The sequence below is a fragment of the Anarhichas minor genome, unplaced genomic scaffold (assembly GCF_050575085.1).
Source record: "Anarhichas minor isolate MPS153535 unplaced genomic scaffold, ASM5057508v1 ptg000076l, whole genome shotgun sequence".
NCBI classification, from domain to species: Eukaryota; Metazoa; Chordata; class Actinopteri; order Perciformes; family Anarhichadidae; genus Anarhichas; species Anarhichas minor.
In genome coordinates this window covers 10001-20000 of record NW_027466522.1, presented here as the reverse complement: position 1 = coordinate 20000, position 10000 = coordinate 10001, and the positions used below count along the sequence as shown (strand labels likewise).

The following is a 10000-nucleotide window of genomic DNA, read 5'->3' as shown; positions in this document are numbered from 1 at the left end:
CGACATTAAAGTTCATTCAGTTATTCACATTCATCTTTATGTCATAGCTTTATAATATTTACTCTGCCGTAGAACCTGTAAATAAAATAAATACAATAAATACAATAATTGTAATTAAATAAAAAAAATTATAATTTAGTAAAATCGACAAATAAAAATAAAACAGGAAAGTAACGACATCACATGGAAGCCCGTCTGTAAACATGTGTTTTAAGAAGTGATTTGAAAGCGATTATTGATTGTGAGAGCCTCGTCTTCTCAGGCGGGTCGTCCTGTGAGATCCTCCTCATCCGTCTCTTAGTTCCTGCCTGAAGCAGGAAGCTGAAGCACCCTGAGGGGGAAACGCATCTCAGTCTGAGTTTGAACGGTTAAACACTGAGACTGCAAACAGACAAATACGATCCTGTTTCTGTTGAAGGTCAAGTGGAACGCTTAACGAGCAATTAGCGAGCAGGAAATGCCAGCGAAACCGCCGTCTGAATTATTCACTACGATAACGGAGAGGAAGTGGAGCCCATAACGCTCCGAGCAGCCAATCGCACGCCGCTAATGTCAAGTGGATATTTGCATTAGTGAGGGCAAGGAATCCTGGGTAATGACTGTCCCCCCGGCCATGTGTCTGCGTCTGGAGCTCTGAAGCTGCTTCTTAAAGGTCGATACTGGTGATAATGTTTCCACGAGCTCAGATGTGATCTGAGCCTCACTTTTGGACAAATCTCCCAAATTCCACCAAAGACGTCTTTAATGTTTTGAATAGTTTCAAGGGAGAGAAACAGAAAGCCTCACTCTGTGGGTTCTTCAGTTTGAAGGATGGGAACCAATGAAATCATCAAACCTCACATGCCGACATACTCACTGATTTGAATTTTGATACGAGACATGACTGTTGATTAAACTGACGGACTGAACAGAGATGGAAGAGAAAACGTGTCGCAGCCTTTCTAGTTGACGAAGTTAAATTAACCGACAGCATCGTTTTTTACTTCCTCGTTCAGGATCACGTGCCAATGATTATGAGGGATATCTACAGACTACGGCACGTTATTGTTCTTCTAGCCTTGAACGCTGGATGGAATGATACCACCCCAGCAGAAAGGTCTGAACAGACCACTTAAGATTAGATGAGATACGCACAACGACAAATACACACTGGTGAACAGGAAGGATCAGATATTTATGAGAAGTGGACGTATGTGAAATATCAAAAATCCATCAATCAAAAAATCTGCTTTCAAGCTCTGAACACAACGCTGGACACCTGAGACAGCTCCTCGTCCTCCAGCACACGCAACACCTTATTTTAGCTGTACTGATGACATCATCGTTCAAGTTCAAACCTCCGATCCAGACTCAGCGTCACAGATCACAGCTCCTCAGGACAAACACTCCTCCAGATGCGTCTCTGCTCCGGTTTGAGCCGACATTTTGTGTTGTGAGCTGTTGTCTCTATGATTCACGAGTCGTCTGTTTGTCTCTTTATCATAAATATGATTGATGGATCAAGAAAACCTGCTAAAAGACACCAGGAGGAGAGAGAGAGAGAGAGAGAGAGAGTGTGTGTGTGTGTGTGTGTGTGTGTGTGTGTGTGTGTGTGTGTGTGTGTGTGTGTGTGTGTGTGTGTGTGTGTGTGTGTGTGTGTGTGTGTGTGTGTGTGTGTGTGTGTGTGTGTGTGTGTGTGTGTGTGTGTGTGTGAGTGAGAGAGTCACGGTAAACACTCGTCATGTCTCCTGGTGCTCCAACAGATGGACAGTAGGCGACACACACACACACACACACTGTATATATACAGTGTATCGATGCACACACATGGCGGTTAAAAGGCTCGCAGACTGTTCGATCAGCGTGAAGAAGACTCTCCACTTTGTCTCTGACTATGACCGAGGGAAGGAACAAAGAATGCAAGGAAAGTAAGCAGGAAGTAAGGAGACAAGAGGGTAAGACAATGATGGAGGTAAAAAAGGAGGCAGGATGGACAGCACAGAAAGGAGACGAGATGGAAGAAGTTAACGCGGAGTTTACAGGAAACAAGTAAAGAGCAGAAGGAATGGAAGTTTGACAGAGTGATGAAACTAAAAAGTGGACGTTTAAAAAAGGAAAGAAGAAATAAAAAGAATGTTGGGAGGAAAGAGGGGAAGAGGTTAAAGGTAGAGAAACAGAGGAAGGAAAGACAAAGAAGGAAGGAAGGAAGCATACAAGTAGGTGGAGGAGTGCAGGAAGGAAAACAAGTAAGAAGGGAAGAAGTCAAACGGAGGTGGCATAGAGGAAGTAGAAAGGAAAGGTGTCTGGGGAGGAGGGATAAAAGGAAGGAAAGAAACAAAGGAAGGAAGTAAAAGTTGGAGTGAATAAATGAAAAAGGGAGTAAAAAGGACGAGGGATGGAAGGAGGAAAAAGCAGAACTACCTGTAAGATCTGAAAAGTAGAAATATTTTTTTTTATTAGGAAGGAAGAAAAAGGGAGGACAGAGGAAACAAAGAAGGGGAACAGAAGGAAGTGAGGAAGGACACATGTACTGGTGTAGAAAGTAGAAAGGACGTTGTAGTAATCTCTGATCACCCTCATGGACCAATCAGGTTCCAGGCTCACGAATAATTAATGAGCTCAGACTGGCTCCTCTGCTCATTGAAACATTGATAAAGTGATCAGACTTCAGTCTGTGTGTCTATTGTTACCTGAAGCTACACCGACAGTCCTCTTAATAATTTACTGCTTCTACTTCTTCTTCTTCTTTGTCTTTGTCTTACTCTCCTTCTTCTTACTCTTCTTCTTCTACTTCTTCTTCTTTTTCTTCTTACTCTTCTTCATTTTTGTCTACTATTCTACTTCTACTTCATCTACTAAATCCAGTTTATGTGATAAATCACTGAAAATGAATGTGGCCGACATTGGACCAACACTTGTATTTAATTTGTTTAAACATTAGCTGCGTTCCAAATCTTATATTTATTGACGACATATCGCTGTCATCTGTCTGTGCTCGCTCGGCGGCTCGGTCGATGGGATGTTTCGTCCTCTTTGCAGTGGACTGTGGGTCAGAATAATCAAAAAAGCATGCTGGCTTGTGAGCTGCAGAAAATGCGAGCGGATCCAGGGGGACATCCGGGGGGTATTTCTGGCGCACTGCATTTGACATACTTAAATCTATTCTTGCATACTACATCATATGGTAGTGTGAGTATTGGAATGTAACCACAGTTGATGGGAAACCAACCATTTTAGTTCTGATTTAGTTGTATCCGTCCATATTCTGCCTCTTTTCCGTGGCCTTGTGGTGGTGGGGGGGCAGGCTAAACCAGGTAGTCCAGACGTCCCCTATCCCACACCAATGTTCTCCCGCTCCTCCTGGGGGATCCTGAGGTCATTCCCAGGCCATATATACAGTGTATAATCTCTCCAGTGTGTTCTGGGTCTACCCCAGGGTTTCCTGATAGTTAGACGTGAAAGGAAAACCTCCAAAAAAAAAACAGACAGGAAGGAGCAGCTCCATGAACAAGACCCTGAGATACTTTTACTCCCCCATTGGGGCAGCAGCTCACTTCCAAACTAGGGGTAGTCATCCACTGATTTCCTGGCTTAAGACTTTGAAAGTACCGACTCTCATCACGACTGTTTCCCACTTCAGTGTGTGCCGGAGGTCATGGTCTGTCTGGAGCCAACAGAACCACATCATCTGCAAAGAGTCGAACAATCCTGAGATCCGCAAACCAGATATTTGCCCCCCAAAAACAGAAGAGTCTTGGTGGATTTGAGGAAGAAGGAACCACCACAGTGATGGATGTAACAGCACATGAAGCCAAACACCCATCTTTACGCCTGAATATGTTTTAAATGAGACATTATTTTCAAAACATTTCAATCAAGACTTGCAGTACAACAAGTTGAATTAATTATTTTGAGTTGAACAGCTTCCTGGACAAAATCTATCATTTTGTATTTCGAGAGAGAAGTTTGGGATTTTCACACATTTATCACAGTGGCCATTAAAGAAGCTGTAGATTAACTCTGATTCCTTCTTCCAACTGTCAGTTTTCAAGACTAATTGAAGGGAAAGAAGGAAATCAAAGGTCAGAGGTCACTTTACCTTGACTCGTTTTTGTTACTTACAAACCTCGGCCACTGCAACAACATGTTTAAAGTAAGTGAATGCAGAAATGTAGCAGTTTATAAGCATGTCAGGAAACTGATCACAGCTGCAACCAAACAGCCTGAGTTGAAACCCTCCACCCAGACCGTGACCTCTGACCTCGCTGCAGAGATAAGACAAGCTTTTCTCCTGAGGGAGCGGCAGAGTCGCCTGTTTCCCTGTCCACAAACGCCAGATTGTGGACAGAATCCTGGCAGGTTTTTTGCGGACCAGAGCCAGAGCTCCTGCACAGCCGGCTAACTGCTACAGAGCGGCTCTCTGACTAATTCATACAGATGTATTAATAGATCACAGGCAGCTCTCACCAGGCCACCATGCCTTCTCTCCCCAGAAATAAAGGCCAAATAAACAAGTGAGGGAGAGAAGAACTCTGCCTTCACTCTGCAGACTAAAAGCCCGGCTTCAGAAGCAGGCGGACGTTTGCATATCCGCCTCCCGCATTTGTTTGATTTTGTTTTGTCATTTTTTATTCATGCATTTTTATTTATTTTCCACCAGACTTACACATCGGAACAAATCCTACAGCAGACATCTTCAAACACTGTCGTGTTACCGAAGCATCGTCACCACGACACACGTTGACACGATTAAAAGAGGAAGTTTCACTAAAGGACAAATGTGGTTATTTTTTAAGTTGGGTTCCAACAAATCCAGTTGTTTCCTTCAGTGTCCCAGTGATCTAAAACAACAGTAAATGTCATGTTGTGGTGTCAGTCCCTCACATCAACAATCAGACAGGCCTGACCTGAACCTGACCTCCATACCTGCTTCTTTAAGACCCTCGAAATGTTAGACGAGAATCCAACCCCGACTATTATCTCAACAAACGCATTTCCCCATTTGTCCTTGTTTTTTGAAGATCATGACAAACGATGGATTGTTTGGAGAACACCCGACAGAGTCCTCCAAACTCAACAACAGAACATGTTGTTTGTCCGAGCCGTCTGGAAGGACTAACAGAAGTTTACTAATCGCCATCGTCCATCTGTGCCTCCAAAACCGTTACCGATAAATAAATCTGCTTTTTGGCAAAGCTCTAATTAAGGTTTGGTAAGGTTTAAGGAAAGATCAAGTGTTCTTGTTTGTTATGGTTCGTTGTCATGGTCACAATAATAACCTTCTATTCAAGGCTCATTCTGTTGGAAACAGGAAGTCCGAAGTTTTGTTGACTCGTTAATCCGCTCCGAAACTGTGTTGCTCTATAACTATAACTTCATGATTATAAGAGGCAATAAGAGGCCCTGCTGTAGTTCTTGGGAGAACCGTCTCAACAATGTTCGTGCTGCCGGCCGACAAGCTCCATGAGCCAAGACTCGGTGAAGAGGTCCATTTCAGAAGATTGGTCAAAGCGATCAGAAGTTCTAAAAGAGCTAAGTCCACCAGTAGTTACAAGAAAGTGGATTTTGTGTCGCTTTCGCTCATAAAAGTGCTTCTGATTTGGAATATTTTTTGTACAGAAACCCGCAGAAATTGGTAGAAATCTGCCAATATTCTTGCATCGATATGGTGCTGGTTGGGTGACTGGAGAGCTGCAGGAAGTGAGTCAGCGCCTTTACACTTCCTGTTCTCTCGTCTTGAGGTACATGTTTATTGAATGTGTTTTTTGTTAAAAGTCTGAAGTCAGGTCTGTGTGTAACACCAGCGTTTAGTTCTCTGATATAAACCAGGTCAGTGAACGCCCCTCTGGTGGATCTTAAAGAGAGTGTAAAGCAGACGACTAAACGTCCTCACTAGAACACGAGTTTATATTCCTATAACGTCACTTTAGAAGACAACAGCATTCTGGGAAATGTAGTCTCCATCTTGGGTATAAACTGGAGGCTGGTAGACTTGGTGGAATAGTCCTTTAAATATCCTCTTCTGCATTTATTTTAGAGTCGTGGTGATTTCTGGCGCGACGTTAAAGATATAGATAATTATTATATCTCTTTGTCTCTGGCGTCTCCTCACCGAAGGTTTTCTGTGAAACAGAAGTATTTCCACCAGCACGGATGACAGCTGAGTTCATTGGTATTCACAACAACAACATTTATTTGTAGGATCTCATGAATATTTTGCATTTAGCGGCGTTACGTTTTGTTCTGAGCTCCTTCTTCCTTCCTGTCCTCCGGTTCTCCTTCGTCACCTCCGTCTGACCGTCCGTCCCAATTAGGACGCATCTAAGTGGGGAGATTAACGAGAGGAGGGCGCCTCTGGTTCACACACACACACATACACACACACACACGTACACACACATCACAGCCACTTAACAGAATACTAATTGATTTTCTGGTCCGATGGAGGAAGAAAGGAGGAGAAAGATGGGAGGTGCTTTGAAGGAGGAATAACTCTTCCTCCATTCAGATAAACAAAGGAGACAGGAAGAGATATAAACTTGAATCTGTTTATGTAATGTCGAGGGAGAGGAGAGGGAGAGAGAGAAGGAGAGAGAGGGAGAGGATGAAGAAGGAGGTCCTCGATAGATTTCACTCGTCTGATGAAGTTCGAGCTCATAAAAGTGTTCAAATATCTCAAATCCAGGTTTGATTTATTTCTCTCATTAAAGAACAATCGTCGTCCTCTCTCCCATCACTCAGCTTAGAGTCTCACTTCAGTTAATTATTCATTTCCTGCTTTTTCTTTCTTCTTTATAGTTTCACAGCTTTCATCAGTTAAAAATAGTTCAGTTTGATGGCTCGGTTTTCTTTCAGTTTCTCTTTGAGATCGGAAAGATCCCCATGATATCCACTTCAGACACAGACACACCTGTGTATATGTGTATATATATATATAGATATATACTGTACATAACCAAACACACCCACTACAGACATACAATCACTACAAGCATCATTACAATAATGAAATGATAACATGATGTAACCAAACATCTCCGGAGCATTTAAAGCATATTAATCCGGCAACAAGCTGTAAACAACACATTTCATATATTAACATCTTAAAGGTCCCACTCTCTGCAGTCACAGATCAACACGATGATTGATGGAGGGTCTTTGTGTCGTCTGTTGAGCAGGAGTCCAGTATTCTCTCTTTGAGCTCTGTTTTTGGTCTCCACCACCAAAAACAGCTCAGAAGCTGGAAGCGTCTCTTTAGCTGCTGAAGGCTCCGCTATGTTCCCCAGCTCGTCTCTGTCTGTGTGCTGTGTGATGCTGAGCAGGTAGTGAACATTGAACATGAACCAGAAGGGAAATGTGCAATGAAACCAAAACTATCAGCTAAAAGAGACCAAAGAGCTCCGTAGAGCTGCAGCGTTTGTGGTTTACACAGATGTGTACTTCTACTATAAAGTCAATATCTACACGTCAGATACAAAAGACAAAAAAAATCTGCATCAAAACGAGGGATGAAAATCCGAGAAATGAGACGACGAGGATCCTCCCTCTCTCGGGGGGGGTTTACAGTATCACATCCTGTTTTTCCCCTCTTCATGTGAAGGCAGCGCGATGCTTTCAAGGGCGTTGGCAGCCGCAGGAGTTTCCTCTCATCTTCACCTCCTTCGATCGATCCCTCTCTCTCTCTCTTTCTCTGTCTCACTCTTTCTCTCTCTCTTTCTCTGTCTCTCTCTCTCTCTCTCTCTCCATCTCAAACTCACATTTTCTCTCTGAAGGGAACCCAACGCTCGTCTTTCAGAGGTTCACCCATCATCATCCTCGTCCACTCATCTCCCTCCCTGAAACCTTACACTCCTCTCTGAACTCCTCTCCTTCTCTTCATCTCTCCATCTCTTCCTTCATCCCACCATCTGCTGGAGTCTGACACCAAATCGATCGTGTCTTTTTGTTGTTGTTTGTAATGTTTTGTCTGCGATGCTGTCGGCCATGTTTCCTGTCCTCCTCTGACCTCCTCCAACCTTCTTCTTCTCTCCTGTGAATGTTAATAAGACTGAATAATTCTCCCCTGCGTGTCAAATCAAGTGTGCAGCCTGCAGCCTGTAACTGAGTAGAAGAAGTAATCTATTACTTGAAATGCACTGAATTCAGGTGAGAAAGAACTTATTTAAAGTCTTATTTTGATGCAGAAAGTTGTGTATGTACGTGAATATATATATTATATATATATTTATATACAATATATAAATATTAGTGAATCCCGCTGACATTTTTCAAATCATCTCACTATTAAACCATGAATGTGAACGATCCACCGTGAGATTAAAATGTAAAAATATCTAAATAACTCCACACACCCACACGTACACACACACGTACACACACACGTACACACACGTACACACACACACACACACGTACACACACGTACACACACACGTACACACACGCACACACACACGTACACACACACGTACACACACACGTACACACACACACACACACACACACACACACGTACACACGCGCACACACACACACGTACAAACACACACACACACGCACACACACATGCACACACACACACACACACACGTACACACACACACGTACACACGCACACACACACACACACGTACACACGCACACACACACACACATGCACACACACACACGCACACACACACACGTACGCTCACATACACACACACACACACACACACACACGTACACACACACACACACACACGTACACACACACACACACACGTACACACGCGCACACACACACACACACACACACACACACACGTACACACACACACACACACACACGTACAAACACACACACACACGCACACACACATGCACACACACGCACACACACACACACACACGTACACGCACACGTACACACGCACACACACACACACGTACGCTCACATACACACACACACACACACACACACGTACACACACACACACACACACGTACACACACACACACACACACGTACACACACACACACACACACGTACACACACACACACACAGTGTTAAAGTCACGTGTGTGTGAAGACAGAACAGAAAACAAGTTGTCAAACTGATCCGTCCCACTTTTCTTCTAATTGGTGCAGCGAGATATTCTGAGAGTTTTAATTGCTTTGTATGAAAATCTCACACTTTCTATTTGCCTGTGTTTTACACACACACACACACACACACACAGACATACACACACACAGTGGAGGTCACATCTGCTTCATCTTGATTTTATCGAAACGTCAGATTTTTAAAGATTAATTTTAGAATTTTCCTCTTCGATAAAAACATCTGGACGGAAACAAACGTATTGATCTCTGAAATCAATCGTCATGTTTGATGGTTTGTAGTTACGGGACAATCACAGGTAGTGTGTGTGTGTGTGTGTCTGTGTATGATCGTAGCAGCCTAAGCCAGCATATCGTCACACTGACAGAGCGCTGATATTATGCTGTGTGTGAGACAGTAGGAGTGTATTTTCTAATGAGCTGCATTCAGATTAGTGTATGTGTGTGTGTGTGTAAAAACTCACCAGCTTCCCAGAATTCATTGCATGGCTGACTGGAGTGACAGGCGAAGCCATTTAATGCCTGGAAGAGAAGAGAGAGTGGCATTTGGACGTGTGTGTGTGTGTGTGTGTGTGTGTGTGTGTGTGTGTGTGTGTGTGTGTGTGTGTGTGTGTGTGTGTGTGTGTGTGTGTGTGTGTGTGTGTGTGTGTGTGTGTGTGTGTGTGTGTGTGTGTGTGTGTGTGTGTGTGTGTGTGTGTGTGTTAGTGGTGTATGATCTGGAACTATACACTTATTTTTCATGCATAATGTAACGTGTGCACATTTCCAGTTTACTTTACAAATTGTGTGTGTGTGTTACAGGTGTCACTGTATCACCCCCCCCCCCCCCCCCCCCCAGCTATGTTGGATAATGGAAACATCAATTATTAAACAACAACACAGTCTATCACATGAAATACCATTTACTGTGTGTGTG

The 10000-nt window shown here is 43.4% G+C and overlaps 1 protein-coding gene across 2 annotated transcripts in view; it reads left to right on the top strand.

Moving 5' to 3' along the window:
- The window catches only part of fars2 (phenylalanyl-tRNA synthetase 2, mitochondrial), a 79668-nt gene that overhangs the window by 68815 nt on the left and 853 nt on the right, over window positions 1–10000 (top strand). The window lies entirely within an intron of this gene.